The sequence below is a fragment of the Pongo abelii genome, chromosome Y (genome assembly GCF_028885655.2).
Source record: "Pongo abelii isolate AG06213 chromosome Y, NHGRI_mPonAbe1-v2.0_pri, whole genome shotgun sequence".
Taxonomy (NCBI): Eukaryota; Metazoa; Chordata; class Mammalia; order Primates; family Hominidae; genus Pongo; species Pongo abelii.
Window position 1 is genome coordinate 63,766,784 of NC_072009.2, and position 20,641 is coordinate 63,787,424.

General features: G+C 48.9%; 1 pseudogene; it reads left to right on the top strand.

Annotated features, from left to right (window-relative positions):
• The first annotated feature begins 457 nt into the window (after nt 1–457).
• On the top strand, nt 458–19,946 carry LOC129053343 (uncharacterized; annotated as a pseudogene).
• The last annotated feature ends 695 nt before the right edge of the window (nt 19,947–20,641 follow it).

The following is a 20,641-nucleotide window of genomic DNA, read 5'->3' on the forward strand; positions in this document are numbered from 1 at the left end:
TGGTCACCATGGTAGGCACAGCGACTACTATTGAAAGTTGATAGGGCAGACATTCAAATGGGTCGTCGCTGCCACTGGGGGCGTGCGATTCACCTGAGGTTATCTAGAGTCACCAAAGCCGTCGGTACCTGACCCCCCCGGCTGGGGCCGGAGAGGGGCTGACAGAGTTGGTTTTGATCTGACAAATGCACACATCTTCCCCGTGAAGGGAGTCAGCACCCTTCGGCATGTATTAGCTGTAGAATTACTAGTTTTCCAAGTAGGAGAGGAGCAAGCAACCAAAAGAACCATAACATATTTAATGAGCCATTAACAGTTTCACTGTACTGGCCCTGCGTATTTAGACATGTATGGCTTAATCTTTGAGACAAGCATATGGTTCTGGTAGGATCAACCGTGTAGGTAGAAAGCAGCCTCCGGGCATCGCGAGGATGAGCCTAGTGTCCCAGTCGCGAGGATGGGCATGGCAGGGAGGGTGACGGGGCGTGTGAGAGGGAGGGAACAGTGTGGGGTGGTGGGAGGGAGGTGGTGGGGCAGCAAACCGGACATCCCATCCACCCACATGACACAACAACACCCCATGGGCTCACCACTCCCGACCCTTCATGCCCACGTGCGAGGAGGCAGACCGCCCGACCAGTGCACCGCAGCCGCAAGGGACTGGCGGCCATTCGCGTGCGGCGGGCGCGGGGTGGCCCCGACGTTTGGGCAGCGAATGAGAGGCGGACCGCGGTGCCCGGGATCTCACTGCCAGCGGCCTCCGAGCACGAAGGTTGCTCAGAGCAGCACCTAGAGCGCCCAACTGGCCTTCAGCGGGCCCGTGGCTCCCCCACTGCCCCGCCATCGCGTCCAGCCCCTGGAACCCTCTCCACTATGCGTGCTGCAGGCCAACCCCAAACCCTCCAGGTGCCCACCAGGCCCACGTGGGGCGCCGCCGACCAGGTCCCAAAGGCGTGCGCCCGGAGACATGGACAACAGGCCAAACAGTGGCCGGCAGCTGTGCCCCAAAAGGCAGAGCTGGGTTTAGTCCCAGACGGGGACACCACAGCCTAAGCTGTTGAGCCTCTCAGGGAGAGAGGATCAGTGGGCAGGGAGGGGGGCACAGACAGGAAAGGCTAGGGAATGTGAGGGCAAGGGCACTGGGGAGCCTGCACAGGGGCAGCTCTGGGAGAAACCTCAGGCATGGCCGGGCCACCAGGAAAACACGGTCACGGGATCCCACCACCACAGGCACGACGGAGGTCCCACGGCACCCCACCTAGGATGCGGGATGGCCCTCGGCACTCAACAAGACCCACATCATGAGACCCAGGTCCTGCCATTGGGAACCCAAAGTGACCTCAGCCACAAACCCAATGCCAGGGCCACGTTGCCCATTTCCCGTCCATCTTCCAACCTGGTAAAGCTCCGGGAGAATTATGCGCCCCCCCACTTGGGATGCTTCCCATGGCCAGGCAGCCCAACCCCGTGCCATGCAAATGCGGTCGTAGGCACGGTCGCTACTCCACAGGAGAGCGGGCGAAGAGCCAGCTTGCAGTGGAGCGGGTCACGCACTTGCTGGAATGCCGAGCACAGCCACCGCTCACGCACAGACTTGGAAAGAGGAGGCGTGGGCCACACAGTAGGCAATGAGCTGCCCTCGGTCCCCACCGCGGAGGCCGGGGAACCCTCTCTCTTCCCCCCTCACCCCGTCGACAGGGAAGTGGAGGAGTGTCCTCTGCAAGCGAGTCGCTACGGCAGTGCTACCGTAACGCAGAGAGATGCGGCAGGCCGGGGGTTCCGGTACCCCAAAGACACACCTCTCAGATCGCTAGAGAAGGCTTTCTCACCGATTGTGGGTCACACTCCCGACCCGCCAGTCGCCCCTCGTCGGGCCCGCAGAGGTGCTCAGGGATGCCTGGGGAACGGAGGGGGCTTGCGGTACCAAGAAAAATCTGCGTGTGGCAACCTTGAGCCTTCGCGGTCTGGGTGGGGGACCTCGCTGCTTCGTGTGCTCGCAATCCCCTAAGGACTCCCCGTCCACCCACCTCCTATCTCCCAGGCAAAGCACCTCCAAGTAAACCCACACACAACTTGTCGGAGGCAGAACGGTAGCCCCTCGGCGGCCGGCCGGCACACGCCTCACCTGCCCCAGCACACCGCAATCGTTAACACGCCCCGCGTGCACCCGCCAGAAGGGAGCACATGACCTACACTCACCAGACCAGGCGGCGCCCTTCCCTGCGTGGCAGGAGCACGTCTCACTCAACAGCCTCGACCCCCACACCAACGAGCTCCCTCAGGACCCACTCGCGGACACCATGGCGGTGACCAGAGGAGGGGGCTCTGAGGGTGGGAAACACACACCACCGCTGGGCCTCGGGCACCTGACTGATAAGCTGGGGGTGGAAGTGGGGAGCCAGGTGCGGTAGGTTCACGCCTGTCATCTCCGCACTTTGGGAGGCGAGGGAAGGTGGATCCCTCGATCCAAGCCTTGGCAACATGGTGAAACCTCGTCTCTAAAAAAATACAAAAACTAACTGGTTTCAGAACCTGGACTCAAAGTTAATAAATAGATAAATAAGCGGGGCACAGTGACTCACGCCTGTAATCCCAGCACTTTGGGAGGCCGAGGTGGGCAGATCACGGGGGTCAGGAGATCGAGACCACCCTCGCTACCACAGTGAAAACCGGTCTTTACTCAAAATACAAAAAATTAGCCAGGCATGGTGATGGGCGCCTGTAGTCCCAGCTACTTGGGAGGCTGAGACAGGAGAATGGGGTGGACCCGGGAGGCAGAGCTTGCAGTGAGCTGACATCACGCCACTGCACTCCAGTCTGGGCAACAGAGTGAGATTTCGTTTCAAAATAATAATAATAATAATAAATAGATTAAAATTGAAAATTTAAAAGAAAACGTAGCTGGCTGGGCACAATAGCTCACACCTGTCATCCCAGCACTTTGGGAGGCCGAGGTGGGCAGATCACATTATGTAGCCAGTTCGAGACCTGCCTGACCCACATGGAGAAATGCTGTCTGTACTAACATACAAAATCAGCCGGGTGTGGTGGCACATGCCTGTAATCTCAGCTACTCATGAGGCTGAGGCAGGAGAATCACTTGAACACGGGAGGTGGAGGTTGCGGTGAGCCGAGATGGTGTCATTGCACTCCAGCATGGTCACCAAGAGTGAAACTCTGTCCCAAAAAAAAAAAAAAAGAATTAAGTGCTGTATTCTGTTATTTTTGCTTCCTACCCTGAGAAGAACATAATACAGCTGTTGTCTGTCTGCCTGCCTGCCTGCCTGCCTACCTGTGACAGGGCCTCACTCTGTCTTTCACCCAGACTGGAGTGCAGTGACACCATTATGGCTCACACACTGCAGCCTCAACCTCCCCAGGGTTAGGCGATTCCTCAAGGGATCCTACAACCTCGACCTCCCAAAGTGTTGGGGTTACAGGCGTGAGCCATCAGCACCCGGCCTGAGTTAATACATCTGGTCTCACTACGTCTTAACCACACACCCATGAAGAACTCAAGTCAAGAGAGATTCAGCAAGAGACTCTCAGCATTCTCTCCCAAAAGCAGTGAGGTGGATGGCGGACGTGTGTCTCGAGCTCCTGGGGTTTTAGGTGACCATGCGTAGAGGAGAGATTTCCAATGTTTCCAGAGAGGCACGAGTCATAGTTATTCGGGGCATCCGAACACGAGATGGGGTTTCTGACAGTGACTTAAGGGCCAGGAAGGGCCAGAATCTGCCAAGGCCCGTGTCCCAGGGTGGGGCCATTGGAACCCAAGGTAGAGGGAGTCAGCGGTCTGCACAGAGAGAGCTCCAGCCCTAGGGCCCACCGTGAAGACCAAATCAGAAGGAAGAGAGTCCTTCGTCCTACATGCCACATCCCTCCGCTGAACTTGGGAGCGGATCCGTTTTCCAAACATGAGGTGACGTTCGCTTTGCAATGGATCACAAGGTGCCGGGCTTTCCAGAGTCGGCAGGGTAAAGAAGTCATTCTGGCTTGGCCGTCCCTATCCCCTGGTAACTGGTGAATTTAAATGAGCCGAGGCTGGCTGGGCCGGAGCCGCTACAGGGTGGAGGGGTTGGGTGGGGTAGGGGGGTTCCTGAGGCACTGAAGAAATTGGGCCTTTGCCTCGAGGATGACAGTGCTGCAGGAACCCGTCCAGGCTGCTATATGGCAAGCACTAAACCACTATGCTTACCGAGATGGGGTTTTCCTCACAGAACGACTTTATGCAGAAGTACACTCAGAAGAAGCCTTGTTTTTACTGGCGACCTGTTCTTGCCGCCCAGAAAAGGCCTATAAAGCATATAGACTCTTGAAAAGACACAGTTGTCCTACACCACAATGCAAATACCTGCTTGCAAAATGTTGTGTTGATCTCAGTAAGCTGGCAGACTGGGAACAAATCTTATCTGGTGGAGTGTTTAATAAGCAGAAAAGCCATGATGATATTGTCACTGAGTTTGGTGATTCAGCTTGCTTTCTCCTTCCATTGTTGGGACATCTATATTGCAAGACAGATCGGCTTGCCAAAGGATCAGAATGTTATCAAAAGAGACTTAGTTTAAATCCTTTCCTCTGGTATCCCTTTGAATCATTATGTGAAATAGGTGAAAAGCCAGATCCTGACCAAACATTTAAATTCACATCTTTACAGAACTTTAGCAACTGTCTGCCCAACTCTTGCACAACACAAGTACCTAATCACAGTTTATGTCACAGACAGCCTGAGACCATTCTTACGGAAACACCCCAGGACACAACTGAATTAAACAGATTGAATTTAGAATCTTCCAATTCAAAGAAGTACTCCTTGAATACAGATTCCCCAGTGTCTTCTATCGATTCAGCTGTAATTTCACCTGATACTGTCCCACTGGGAACAGGAACTTCCATATTATCTAAACAGGTTCAAAATAAACCAAAAACTGGTCGAAGTTTATTAACAGGACCAGCAGCTCTTAGTCCATTAACCCCAAGTTTTGGGATTTTGCCATTAGAAATCCCAAGTCCTGGAGATGGATCTTATTTACAAAACTACACTAATACACCTTCTGTAATTGATGTGCCATCCACCGGAGCCCCTTCAAAAAAAGTCTGTTGCCGGAATTGGCCAAACTGGAGTAAAGTCTGTCTTCTCGCAGTGTGGAAATAGCCGAGAGGTAACTCCAATTATTTCACAAACAGAAAGTTCTGGTCCATAAATAAGGACAACACCTCAGGTAATGAGCCCCACTATGACATCTCCCCCAAATGCATTGCATCAAAAAACTTCATGAGTCTTTACTAGTGACAGTTCCACAACCAAAGAGAATAGGAAGAAATTAAAAATGAAGTTTCCACCTAAAACCCCAAACAGAAAAACAAAAAGTAAAACTAATAAAGGAGGAATAACTCAACCTAATATAAATGACAACCTGGAAATTACAAAATTGGACTCTTCCATCAATTCAGAAGAGAAAATATCCACAATCACACATCAGATTCAGGCTTTTAATCTACAAAAAGCAGCAGCAGAAGGCTTGATGAGCCTTCTTTGTGAAAGGGGGAAAGGTTATTTAGCTTTGTGTTCATACTAATGCAAAGAAGCTATAAATATTTTGAGACATATACCTTCTCACCACTACAATACTGGTTGGGTACTGTGCCAAATTGGAAGGACCTATTTTGAAATTTCAGAGTACATGCAAGCTGAAAGAATATTCTCAGAGGTTAGAAGGATTGAGAATTATAGAGTCGAAGGCATGTAAATCTACTCTACAACACTTTGGCATCTTCAAAATGATGTCTCTCTTTCATTTCTGTCAAAAGACTTAACAGACATGGATAAAAATTTGCCAGAGGCCTGGTGTGCTGCAGGGACCTGTCTCAGTCAGCAGCGGGAACATGATATTGCAATTAAATTCTTCCAGAGAGGAATCCAAGTGGATCCAAATTATGCTTATGCCTATACTCTATTAGGGCGAGAGTTTGTCTTAACTGAAGAATTAGACAAAGCATTAGCTTTTTTTCGAAATGCTATCAGAGTCAATCCTAGACATTATAATGCATGGTAAGTGGTAATGAAGTGTAAAGACAAAGTGTTGTTGATGGTGCTGGCAATCACTAAATTTTCTTGTTAGATGATAGCTCTTTATTGTCATGAATTTGGTTACTAATACTTAGGGATGGTACATATTGGTCAATAACTTCAAACTAACATGTTTTCTTATGAAATGTATGTCTTTAACAAACTCTTCAGTTAACTAATTATAATAGAATACCAGATGCTTATACTCAACAGTTTCAGTCTTCTACCAAACTTTTGCAGATACTGTAGTTGTGTTTTGTTTGTTTGCTTGTTTAGTTTTGTTATTTGATTTGTTACCTTTTCTTCAAACACAGAAATGGTGATTGGGACAAAAAGTGCTTGGGAAATTGGAAAGGAATATCATAATTCACTTATTGGATAATAGAAATAAACACTGAAAAATTCACTAGTTGCTGCTTTTTGACAGTGTTCCAGTTTATTGAGTTACTATTAAGAACTTAGTGTACCCATTTATTTAGCAGTATCTCTGTTTTACTTTTTGTATTTGTGTATAAGTAGACACATAGGAAATTACTACCCAGGTCATATTGTTATCAACTGAATAACATATGAAAAAGTTTGGTCCTACTTCTGCCTCAACACCATACTTACTGTTGACATTTATTGTATTTTTCTGGACTGACATAAAAGTTTAAATATCAAGAGAAGGCCAGGAATGGTGGCTCATGCCTGTCATCCCAGCACTTTGGGAAGCCAAGGCAGGCAGATCACATCAAGAGATCGAGACGATCCTGGCCAACATGGTGAAAACCCGTCTATATTAAAAGTATAAAAATTAGCTGGGCATGGTGGTGGGCGCCTGTAGTCCCAGCTACTCAGGAGGCTGAGGCAGGAGAATCTCTTGAACCTGGGAAGTGGAGGTTGAAGTGAGCCAAGATTATGCCATTGCACTCCAGCCTGGGTGACAGAGTGAGACCCTGTCTCAAGAAAAAAATAAAATAAAATAAAATAAAATAAATAAGTAAATATCAAGAGAAAGTATAATTCCGAAGTCGTAACTCTGTGGAAGCTTTTTTGTCAGATATGCTTATCTTTGGGGTTAATTACTATAGCAGTTGAGTTTTAACACTTGATTTACTTTTAAATCTGAAGCATTACATTACTAAAATATTTTTTGATTTGTGAATATGTTGTTTAATGGATTATATCTCATTTTGCAGTAGTATTTGCAGTGCCTGAAAGACTGCCAAAGAAAATAGTTCTAGCTTTTGCTGACAAATGTAACAATCAACTTGCCAATATTGCCTTCTCTTCCAATAGCTATGCTCTCCATAATATTTTAAGAACTCAGTTCTTCATAAGGCTTGTGTTTTTTTTTTAATTTTTTCCCAAGTCTTTTTGATCCTTGTGCTGTTCTTTTTTAAATGTTTATTGTCTGTTCAGCTATTCTACAAGAGTCACATTCTTAAAAACTTTAACCATATCAAAAATTGTGTTTAAAGGAGGATTATTCAGATTGGCAAGTTTTTAGTAGGAGGAGTTTAAATGCTGACGTATTTAGGTAATTCAAAATACTGAGCAACTTTATTCTAATTACTAAATAGGTAACCTTTCTTTTGTTTTCACTTTCACTATCATTAGCACCGTGTTTAATACCTTTTTTCATCTATAACACAATCATAACGATATACAAAGCCACTCAAATAAAGCAGATATATTGTGCTTTAAAAAAAAAAAGAAGTCATTATGTGGCACACAATGAGGTGTGACTCGAATCTAGAATCTCCAGTGAAAACCAATGAAACAGGGTCAAATCCTATGTCTAACAAAAATAAAAAATTGAGCCAGGCGTGGTGGTGCTGAGGCAGGAGAATCTCTCTAACCCAGGAGACAGAGGTTGCAGTGAGCTGAGACCATGCCACTGCACTCCAGCCGCGGGGGGACTGAGCAAGACTCCATCTCAGAAGCAAACAAACCCAGAAAGCCAATAAAGGTGTTTAACTCAATGTGTCAGGCTCAGGTCTCTTGACAGGATACATCTAGCACCAGGGGAAACGTTGAGGGGTGGGGTGGAATCTATTTTGTGGACTCAAGGAAGGTTTTGAGAGACAGTCCCACAAACGTGACGGCCTAAAGAAGCCCCTCCGCCCAAGAAGCAATATTCATTTGTACACTGTAGCCACCCACGAGGGAGAATCAGGCTCTCTACTGACCCCAAATCCCCACCACACCCCACCCCATCCCACCCCCCCACCTCGTGAAATGAGCTCTCGCTCCGTCAGGCTCTATTCACGCCATGTGGTTTTATAACCTCCAGCATGTGTGCGTGGGTTGTGGGGTGGGGTTGGGGTGTCTGTGGACAGAGGAAGGGATAAAGCAGTGGTGTCCCACGGGTGCCCGGTACATGGGACATGAGTGGGTTGGCCAGAGGCTAGGGAACTCATCTCCTGTCAGGACTTCTCCCTTCCTGGTCCCCTCTCTGAGCTAAGCTCCACATCGCAGTTCAGTGGGGACCTTGTGGGTGGAGTCCCCATCCCTTTGGACTGTAGCTGACGAAGGCCGGGCTCCCAAGATTCTCCCCAGAGTCGGGGCCTTGGCCAGGCTCACAAGGATGCTGACGGTGATGGTTGGTGACGGTGATGTACGTTGGAGACATTGGGCCAATGCAGAGGTATACATTTGACATTGGTGGGACAGGTCAGCTTTGCAGAGTCCCGTGCATCCTTCCGGAGACTCATCCAGCACTAGCAAACATGGTCCCGAGAATCCCAGCTCCCAGCAGAAGCACTTTTGTTCACACAGAATCCTTGGCAGGAAAGTTCTCAGCAGGTTTAGACCTCCTAGCCAAAAAGCCAAAGCCACTTCTGGGATTTTTTTTCCAAGAGCCAGTGGTTCCACAAAGGGCCGTGGGTAGTTGTGGAAATGGAGTGAAGTGTTTGCAGAATTATATTTGAGACAGAACGGACAGGGCTTGGTCATAGGTCATGAAGGACATGAGCAGATGCACAGTGAGAAAACCCTCCCAGCATCCTAGGTGAACAGAGGTATGATTTTTTGAGACAGTCGAGCGCTAGAAGCAATCCCAGACTTTAGGGTTGGATATTTATTAATATGTAGTATCTACGAGGTATCCAAGTCCAGAAATCAACTCTCCAGTTCTGTACAGTATTCTGTAGGGAGATCAAATCTGGGATGTCTAAAGTTAAGAATTCAGGCCGTGGTAATGGATTAGATTAGATGTACTTGAACTTATTTTGCCAAGAATGAGAGGGCGGGAGATAGAGAGAGCCAGAGAGTGAGCGAGCGAGAGAGAGAGAGAGAGACACAGAGACAGAGAGACAGACAGAGAGACACAAAGATACACAAAGAGAGAAAGACAGAAAGAGAGAGAGACAGACAGATAAAGACACAGAGAAAGACACGAATGGACAGAGACAGAGAGAAACTGAAAGAGAGACAGACAGAAAGAGAAAGAGACAGACAGAGAGAGAGAGACAGACCGACAGACAGACAGACAGGCAGAGAAAGAGAGTAAGGCAGAAAGCAGACACACACACACACACACACACACACACACACACACAGAGAGAGAGTTGGAGAGACAGAAAGAAAGAAAGAGAGAGACAGAGGGAAAGAGACAGAGAGAGAAAGAGACAGACAGAGGGAGAGAGAGAAACAGAAAGAAAAAGAGAGAGACAGACAGAGACAGAGAGAAACAGACAAGGAGAGAGAGAGACAGACAGACAAGCAGAGAAAGACAGTAAGACAGAAGACAGACACACACAGAGAGAGACAGAGAGAAAGAGACAGAGAGACAGACAGGCAAAGAGAGAGAAAAAACAGACAGACAGGGAGAGAGAGAGATAGATAGACAGGGAGAGAGAGAGACTGACAGACAGGCAGAGAAAGAGAATAAGACAGAAGCCAGACACAGTGAGAGAGACAGAGAGAGAGACAGAGACAGTGAGAGAAAGAAAGAAAGATACACACAGACAAAGAGACAGACAGAGAAAGACGAGACAGACAGAGAGAAAAAAAGAGAGAGAGAGACAGAGAGAGAAAAAGACAGAGAGAGAGACAGGCAGGTAGAGAAAGAAAGAAGACAGACACTGTGAGAGAGGCAGGCAGAGAGAGACACACAGAGACAGAGAGACAGAGAGAAAGAAAGAGACAGACAGAGAAAGACAGAGACAGACAGAGAGAAACAGACAGGGAGAGAGAGAGAGACAGACAGACAGGCAGAGAGAGAGACAGACAGGCAAAGAAAGGGAGTAAGACAGAAGACAGACACAGTGAGAGAGACAGGCAGAGAGAGACAGAGAGAGAAATAGACAGACAGGCAGAGAGAGAGAGAAGACAGAGAAAGAGAGAGACAGAGACAGACAGAGAGACAGAGAGAGGAGGAGGAAGGGCGTGCTCAGGAAATAATTACACATATTTTATAACGCTTTTGATTCCGTTAAGGGTGGCCGGGGTGTGCTTTGAAAACAACAGCAACAGCAACAAGAGCAGCAGCAGCAGCAAGAGCAGCAGCAGCAAGAGCAGCAGCAGCATTCGCTTATGGATTTCTAGAAAATAAGATGTTCTGAAGTAAACATCAACCGGCTTTCACTACACGTTGAGAGATTCACAAAAGTGCTAGTTAACGACAGGAGAAAACAGCAGCTAACATGTCTTGGGGAAAATATACGTCTTTCTGAAAATTGGGGATTTCTACTTCACCTGAAAAGAAATACGTACGAAAAAGGAAAAACACGAACAAAACAAAACAAAACAACAAACACGGGCCAAGGCACCGTCCCTGGAAATCTTAAGTGAGCAAAGTATTAATTTTCAGAAAACGTTTCTATTTTGGGCAAATACTATGAAGGCCCAGACTAGAGTTGTGATGCCATTCCCATTGTGAAACTATGTTGGCCGGAGGGCGGAGAAACTAAAACATCATGATAAAAGGTGATAGAGACCCTTCCAGGGTGAAGCTTTCCTAGGGAGGGAGGCCTGAGGAGGGACGCGGGGGAAAAAAACCCCAAAACAGCAGACCCACCCGCTTGCCCACACGGGTCAAGGGCTATGCCATTGGCCCGAGCTGCCTCCAGGGAATTGGGACCGTGCCACCCCCATCTTCAAAAACGGTGGCCACTGAGTGAGGCCTCACTCCCACCGTTGCAAATGTCAGCCTGGCAAGAATGAGATCGCAGGTAAGGGGTGGGGGAAGGGGAGAGAAGACGGAGGCACACTGGGGTGGCTCTGGAAGGTTTCCAAGCAGGGTGTTGGGAGGCGGGGGGTGGGGGATTGGGGGGAACCCGCCTAACTGACTCACTAAATGAAGATAAAGGGACGTGGGTAGTGGGGGGAGCCAGGGGGCAAATTGAAAATTAAACTGACCCCTCCTAAAACCCAAGTAGAAGAGTCTATGCGCATGAAAGAATCCAACACACACAGAAAACTAAAGTGCTGATCAAAGAACAATAGGGCCCCCGCCAGGGCGGAGGTTCCCTAGGCAACCAGGGAGAGAGGGAGGGGCCTCCAGAAGGGAAAGAGAGAAACCCGTTGCCCCAGGCTCCGTGAAGTCTGCGAAACCTCCCTCCAGGTCACCTAGACTTTCAATAACAGTGGCCGCTAGATGATGCCCAAAGACAACTGACGTCTGCAAGTGTCAGTCAGCATGGAAAAGAATGCATTTATTTATTTATTTATTTATTTATTTGTTTGTTTGTTTGTTTAGAGACAGAGACTCACTCACTCTACAGCCCAGGCTGTAGTGCAGTGGCACGATCTCGGCTCACTGCAGCCTCCACCTCCCAGATTCAAGTGATTCTCCCTCCTCAGCCTCCTGAGTAGCTGGCATTACAGGTGCATACCCCACGGCGATCGACTCAGTTTAGCATTTTTAGTAGAGACAGGGTTTCACCGTGGTGGCAAGGCTGGTCTCGAACTCCCAACCTCACGTGATCCCCCGCCTCAGCCTCCCAAAGTTCTGGGATGACAGATATGAGCCACCACGCTTGACATTAAACATGTATTTTTGAGTCGAGGAGCTTCTCAGGAAAATACAAGAAGTAGGGACCCCACATGTGACAGAGAGAAAAGTCTGAAAACGCCCCTTCCATCCAAGTGGGGACCCAGCCTCGACCTCCCAAAATCATACACTGAGTGGCGAAGCCTAGCAAGGCCCGTCTGTCTGGATTCCTCTTGGCCTTTCTAAGCAGGTGCTTCTCACTTTCATGGAAGGGACAGGGCCCTCTCCGGCATGGGGGGTCTGACAGACTGACAGAGAAAGAGACAGACATAGAAAGACAGAGATGGACAGAGAGAGACAGAGAGAAACAGACAGAGAGAGAGACAGAGAGAGAGAGAGAGAAACAGACAGACAGGGAGGGAGAGAGAAAGAGATAGAGACAGACAGACAGACAGACAGAGACAGACAGAGAGAAACAGACAGAGAGAGAGACAGAGACAGACAGAGAGAGAAACAGACAGACAGGGAGGGAGAGAGAAAGAGAGAGAGACAGACAGACAGACAGAGACAGACAGAGAGGAAACAGAAAGAGAGAGACAGAAAGAGAGAAACAGACAGACACACAGAGACAGACAGAGAGAAACAGAAAGAGAGAGAGAAAGGGAGGGAGAGAGAGATAGACAGGCAGAGAAAGACAGTAAGACAGAAGACAGACACAGTGAGAGAGAGGCAGAGAGAGAGACAGACAGAGACAGAGAGAAAGAAAGAGAGAGACAGACAGAGAAAGAGACAGACAGAGAGAGATAGAGATGGACACAGAGAAACAGAAAGAGAGAGAGACAGAGATAGAGAAAGAGAGAAAAACAGAAAGAGAATACAGAGATAGAGAAAGAGAGAGAAACAGACAGACAGGGAGGGAGACAGAGAGAGACAGACAGACAGAGAAAGACAGAGACAGACAGAGAGAAACAGACAGAAAGAGAGAGATGAAGAGAGAAAGTGAGAGATAGAGAGAGAGAGAAACAGAAAGAGAGGGGGAGAGAGAGACAGACAGGCAGGCAGAGAAAGAGAGTAAGACAGAAGAGAGACACAGTGAGAGAGACAGGCAGAGGGAGAGATAGACAGAGACAGAGAGAAAGAAAGAGAGAGACAGAAAGAGACAGACAGACGGACAGGGGGAAACAGCGAGAGAGAGATAGAGAGAGCGAGAGTGAGAGAGACAGAGAGAGAGAAACAGACAGGGAGGGAGAGAGACAGACAGAGAGAGAGACCGACAGGCAGAGAAAGAGAGTAAGACAGAACATAGGCACATAGAGAGAGAGAAAAGAAAGAAAGAGAGAGACAGGCTGGGCGCAGTGGCTCACTCCTGTCATCCCAGCACTTTGGGAGGCTGAGGCCGGTGGATCACGAGGTCAGGAGATCGAGACCATCCTGGCTAACACAGTGAAATCCCGTCTCTACTAAAAATACAAAAAATTAGTCGAGCTTGGTGGCGGGCGACTATAGTCCCAGCTACTCGGGAGGCTGAGGCAGGAAAATGGCGTGAACCTGGGAGGTGGGGCTTGCAGTGAGCTGAGATGGCGCCACTGCACTCAAGCCTGGGCGATACAGTGAGACTCCGTGTGAAAAAAAAAAAAAAAGAAAGAGAGAGACAGAGAAAGAGACAGACAGAGACAGACAGAGAGAAACAGACAGAAAGAGAGACAGAGAGAGAGAGAGAGAACAGAAAGGCAGGGATAGAGAGAGACAGACAGGCAGAGAAAGAGAGCAACACAGAAGATAGACATAGTGAGAGAGACAGGCAGAGAAATACAGACAGAGACAGACAGAAAGAGAGACAGACAGAGATGAGACAGAGAGACAGAGAGAAACAGACAGAAAGAGAGACAGACAGAGAGAGGGTGAGAGAGAGAGGGAGAGAGACAGAAAGGGAGGAAGAGGGACAGACAGAGAGAGAGAGACAGACGGGTAGAGAAAGAGAGTAAGACAAGTTAGGCACAGACAGAGAGACGGAGAGAGAGAGCAAGAGAGACAGAAAGAGAGACTCAGAAAAAGAAAGAGACAGAGAAAAACAGAGACAGACAGAGAGGGACAGAGAGAAACAGAGACAGACAGAGAAACAGACAGAAAGAGAGACAGAGAGAGATAGAAACAGACAGGGAGGGAGAGAGAGAGAGACACACAGTCAGAGAAAGAGAGTTAGACAGAAGAAAGACACAGTGAGACAGGCAGAGAGAGAGAGAGACAGAGAGAAAGAAAGAGACAGACAGACAGAGAAAGAGACAGATAGAGAAAGACAGAGACAGACAGAGAGAGACAGAGAGAAACAGACAGAAAGAGAGAAGGTCCTAGCCCACTAGCAATACAGTGCCTTTTCTTTCATTTTCTCTTTCTTTCCTGGTTTCTTTTCTGTTTTCCTTTTCTTTTCTTCTCTTCTCTTCTTTTCTTTTCTTTCTTTTCTTCTTTTCTTTCCTTTTCTTTCTTTCTTTCTTTCTATTTATTTATTTAGAGACCGAGTCTCACTCTGTCACCCAGGCTGTAGTGCAGTGGCGCCATCCCGGGTCACTGCAACCTCCGCCTGCCAGGTTCAAGTGATTCTCCTGCCTCAACCTCCCGAGTAGCTGGGATTACAGGTGCCTGCCCTACCGCGCCTGACTCAGTTTCGTATTTTCAGTAGAGAGGGGGTTTCTCCATGTTGGCTAGGCTGGTCTTGAACTCCTGACCTCGTGACCCACCCACCTCGGCCTCCCAAAGTGCTGGGATGACAAACGTGAGCCACTGCATTCAGTGTACAGTGCCATTTGTTAGAAATCACTCATGGGAACACACACTTATAGGTCATGTGTAGAGATTTTATTTATTTATTTATTTATTTATTTATTTATTGCACGGGAAGGTGGGGGGACGGTGTTTCACTCTTGCTGCCCAGGCTACAGTGCAATGGCATAGGGAACCCAAATAGTCAACCTATGGCAGAGAGGACACGTCATTCTGAGCGTAAGGCCCGCAGTGAAAGGTGGCAGGGCTGGCACTTTTAAAGGCTGAAATCCCTACGGCTCAGGCCTGTCGTCCCAGTACATTGGGAGGCCCAGGAGGGCAGATCTCTGTAGGTCAGGAATTCAATCCCAACGCGGCCAACATGGAGAAACCCCGTCTCCACTAAAAATAGAAAAATTAGCCGTCTGTCGTGGTGCACGTCTGTAATCCCAGCTACCGAAGAAGAATCACTGGAACCCGGAAAGCAGAGGTTTCAGTGAGCCAAGAGAGCGCCACTGCATCGCAGCCTGGGTGACAGAACCAGAGAGACTCAGTCCAAAAAAAAGAAATGAAGAAAAAAAAAAAGAGCATGCCCAAATACTGCATTGTCACTGAATGTTCCCCCCAAAGGCTAGAAATCCCCTGACTCAGGTCAAGGAGGTGGTGTTTCGTTTCACTTATCTCTCTCCCTCTCTCTCTCTTTCTCTTCTAACTTTCATTTCTTGTTCAAGCATACATGTGCAAGATTGTTACAAAGGTAAACTTCTGACGGGGGGTTCAGTGTGCAGATGATTTCATCACCCGGACACTCAGCACAGTACTCGACAGTTTTCATGTTTCGTTTTGTTTTGGTTTCTCCTGAAGCTGTCTCTCCTTCCACCCCTCCTCCCTCAAGTAGGCTCCCGCGTCTCTCATCCCCCTCGTTCTGCCCACGCAGAACTCTCATCTATAAGTTCCCACTTATGGATGAGAACATGCGGTATTTAGCTGATTGTTGCTTTCATCTTCGGTGGTGGCGGTTAAAGAGGCACGACACTAAATCGACCCTTAGGATGCTCCCCTCTGTCCCTGCCCTGCACCCCCTCCCCACACACACCCTCGTTCCTCCACCCCCTCCTGAAATGCAGGAAAGGAAGAAAGACAGAAATTAAAGTAAGAGTTCAGCTTCCAAGGTGGGGGAGGCAGGGGATCTCAAAGGGTGAGCAAGTGATGGGGGTCGGGGGATGTCTTGGCTGAGCTTGCAACAATGGGGGACCGAGTTTTCAGCCCCACCACACCCCGTAATCCTCAGCCGTAGCCAGCCTCTGGGTGGGGTTGTGCCTGTAAAACTTCTAAATGGAGAGAAGCCCAAGGCAATGGAAGGCATCAGCTCCAACTCCAGGAAGGGAATAGGGCTTTGTGCATTTGAATGGGGCTTTAGAAGGCAGTGCTGCGGCTTCCAAAGCATTGCGTCTCGCCTCGCCTCACCTCGCCCAGAGTGAGACTCCATCTCAAAATCAATCAATCAATCAATCAATAATAAATCATCAATGAAAGAAAGAAAGAAAGAAAGAAAGAATCAGTACAGTGATCGTGGTCGTGAATCATTCCCCGGAGTCCAGGTGCAGTGGCTCACGCCCATCACGCCAGCACTTTGAGGCACCGGGTCAGGAGGGCTGCAACAAAATGATGAGACTCTGTCTATGGAAAATCATTGAAAAATGAAGGCCAGGTTCAGTGGCTCACGCCTGCCATCCCAGCAGATCGGGAGGCTGCAGAGGGCGGATCACCTGAGGTCGGGAGTTGAAGACCAGCCTGACCAACATGGAGAAGCCCCGTCTCCACTAAAAATACAAAATCCGCCGGACGTGGTGGCACGTGCCTGTAGTCCCAGCTACTGGGGAGGCTGACGCAGGAGAATCACTTGAACCCAGGAGGCAGAGGTTGTGGTGGGCCAAGATCGCGCCATTGCACTCCAGTCTGGGCAACCAGAGAGAAACTCTGTCTAGGGAAAATGAATAAATAAATAAATAAAAATGATCTGGGCACAGTGGTGCATGCCTGTGGTCCCAGGTACTCTACTCTGGAGGCTGAGGTGGAAGGATCGCTTGAGTCCAGGAGCGTCCACGCTGCAGTGAGTGAGATATGATGGCACCACTGCCAGGGTGACAGAGTGAGACACTGTCTCTAAATCTGTCAGTCAATCAGATCACTGGAAGGTGCTGTCTGTGTATTACTTTCAAATGTTGTCTCTTTAGGCCAAGCAGGCATGGTGCCTCACACCAGTAATCCCGGCACTTTGGGAGGCTGAGGCAGGAGGAAAGAAAGAAGGGAGGAAGGGAGGAAAGAAGAAAGGCAGGAAGACAGTCAGGCAGGAAAGGAAGAAAGAAAGAAAGGAAGGAAGGAAGGAAGGGAGGGAGGGAGAAGAAGAGAGAAGAAAAGAGAAGAAAAGAAAAGAAAAGAAAAAACGGGAAGAGGCATATCTCCTTGACTGGTGACTGCCCAGGATACAGCTGACTGAAGGCTCGACCTCTGGGGCCTCAAGTGTTCTCCTTATCTCAGCCTCCCGAGTAGCTGCGACTACAGGCAGGTATCACCACACAAAACTAATCTTATAAAAATATTATAATTATTATTGAGGAAGAGTCTCGCTCTGTCTCAATAATTGCCATGGCATGATCTCAGCTCACTGCAACCTCGGCCTCCCTAGTTCAAACAACTCACCTGCCTCAGTCTCCTGAGTAGTTGTGATTACAAGCCTATACCACCAGACCTGGTAATTGTTCTATTTTTCATAGATATGGGGTTTCACCATATTGGCCAGCCTGGTCTTGAATTCCTGGCCTCAAGTGATCCACCCACCTTGGCCTCCCAAAGTGCTGGAATGACAGGCGTGAGCCACTGTGCCTGGTCCAGATGATCTTTTTTATAAATTGTAGAGAAGAAGTTTTGTCAGCCGACGGGTGGAGAGTGGGGTGGGTTTTACTCAGACTGTGTCCTGTGAAAAGGGTAAATTGTGGCTTGTGAACTAGATGTGGAAATTGTGTGTGTGTGTGAGAGAGAGAGAGAGAGACCAATCCCACCATGAGGACCTGGAAATGGTGTTTGATTTGGGTCCCTGTCTAGACACCTGTCTGTGTGTAGATGACTGAAGATTCCACAAATGAAGGTCAGCAGTATCTATTGAGCTGTTTCTCCCTCTCATGCATCTCATGTGTGTGGTGGAGAAAGGGAAGAAAAGAGGTTCTGATGGGAAGTTGTCTTCACGCCTGAGGAAGCTGAAGGCAGGCTGACGGGAAGGAGGGCATTGTATGTGACATTTCCATACCTGGACACCCTTTACAATGCTGGGGCTGCCAGTCCACCCTGTATGTCAACAAAACCCCAAGAACAGCATGGTCCAGCGTGGTCCAGTCTCCTCCCATCCGGCCCACCCGGGGCATCTGGTGGAAGTCTTCACTGGAGTATTCGACACCATGGAATACTATGCAGCCATAAAAAATGATGAGTTCATGTCCTTTGTACGGACATGGATGAAACTGGAAACCATCATTCTCAGCAAACTATCACAAGGACTAAAACCAAACACTGCATGTTCTCACTTATAGGTGGGAATTGAACAACGAGAACACATGGACACAGGAAGGGGAACATCACACAACGGGGACTCTTGTGAGGTGGGGGGAGGGGGGAGGGAGAGCATTAGGAGATATACCTAATGCTAAATGACGAGTTAATGGGTGCAGCACAACAACATGGCACATGTATACATATGTAACAAACTCTTTGATCCACAGGCTGAAGGATAGATATTGTATTAGCAGCCGTAAACATAACATTAATTTCCAAGTACATCTCCATCTAAGCTTCTGGGTAGCTAGGAGAATTATTAATAAGCAGCAATCTTTTTTCCTTTTTTCTTTTCTTTCCTTTTTTTTTTTTTTTTCCTTTATGTAGTTTCCCTCTTGTTGCCCAGGATGGAGGGCAGTGGCGTGGTCTTGGCTCACTGCAACCTCCGCCTCCAGTGTTCAAGCCATTCTTCTGCATCAGCCTCCCAAGTAGCTGAAATTACAAGTACCACCACCGTGCCTGGCTAATATTTTTGTATTTTAATTAGACATAGGGTTTCATAATTTTCGCCAGGCTGGTCTCCAAATTCTGACCTCAGGTTATCCACCCACCTCGGCCTCCCAAGGTGCAGGGATTACAGGTGTGAGCCACTGCACGAGGCCAAGCAGCAATCCCTTTAAAGTAGTCGTTTTTTTGTTTTTGTTTTTGTTTTTTTTTTCTGAGCAGTAGGTCTCAATAGTGGGATTAAAATATTCAGTAAACCATGATGTTAACAGATGTGTTGTCACTCAGACTGTGATGTTCCATTTCTAGAGCACAGAAAGAATAGATTTTGCATAATTCTTAAGGGCCCTGAGATATTCAGAGTGGTCAATGAGCATTGGCTGTAACTTAAAGTCATCAACTGCAGTGGTAGTCAAAGACAATCAGCCCATCCTTTGAAGTTTTGAAGCCAAGTGTTGACGTCTCTCTAGCGATGAAAATTTTACATCTTCGGTAAGCTTAATCATTTCCAGCTCTGGACTTAAAGTGAGAGACGTGCAATTCTTCCTTCCATTTGAGCTCTTTGAGGCCACTGTGGTTACTAATTAACACCCCCAGCGGGTGTCATCCTCCTCCCTCCTCAATCGAGTTCACCCACACCGTGGCGTGGGGAACAGGGCTTCCTGCACCACACACGAACTGCATGCCTGGGGCTCTGCCACAGGGGGCTTTCTTTAGCCAGGGAGCAAGAGCCGTCCCCCCACTCCAGCCCAGCCAGGCTGCACAGGCAGAAGGAATCTCTCAGCCTGCCACTGCATGTGGGAATTTTGTGTTTGCTTCCCTGGCTCCTCTGGAAGCAGGACTGTCCAACCCTCAGACTTTTCGGTGGCCTCCACACCCCAACAAATGCCAGGAGGACGAGGATCCACAGCACGGTGGCCTGATGGGCGCGTGCTCAGTGGGACAGCTTGGGCTCCCTCAAGCTGAGTCACAGGGGCAAGGTGTATTTGCACAACCCACGTCCCACCAGAGTACGCGGTGGGTCTGGAGCCCCAGGTCGCCAGGGCGGTGTGGGAAACCAAAAACGGGGCACCTCCACCTCCGAAGCTCGCGACCCCGGAGGCCTCCTCATCAACCACAGATGCAATCCATCCAAGCACCTCTTAACTGCTTCAGGAGCCAGGGCGCTTGTCCACTCTCACCTCCAGCCTGTTAGATGAGCTCCTGTCAACCCCAGCGTTTCAGCAAAAGGCAAAACATTTCCTAGATCTGGCGCCACTGGGGAAGCTGAAGGAAGTGGAAGAGCCCGCTCCGCTGGAACCACTCCTCAGACAGGAAGAACACCGGGCTCTGCTGGAGGAGCTTTAGAAAGCGGGGTTGGGGCGGGGTGGGGTCAGGGCGAAGGCCTCTCTTTCACGGTGATCCTCTGACTCGGTATGGAGAGGCGTGTCTTCCCTTCCAGCTGACCTGCCTAGGATCCCTGAGTTCCAGGTCCCGTGAGAGACTCCACTCAGAGGAGGGCTGTCATTCTTTCCTGAGCATCCTGGGGATCCCAGGGCCCATCCAGGTACCGGGAGGTGGAATGTCTACTGCTCATGAGCAGGTTAGCAGGCAGCAGCCTAGGTTTTCTATCCAGCCCAGGCGCAGCTCTCATCACTTCCCTCTTGCCCCCACTGCAGCATTCTTCAGTGGGGCGGGCGGAGACCTCCATCCCGGGAAACACTGGCCCGGGCGTGCACCAAGCCTGCTCTTCTTTCTGCGTCTCACCACCTCTGTCTCCCCACCCCACCGTCACTCGCCTACGCTTGCCCTGCCAGCTTCCTTGGCAACACCATAGAGTGCCTGACAGCTAAATGCAAACC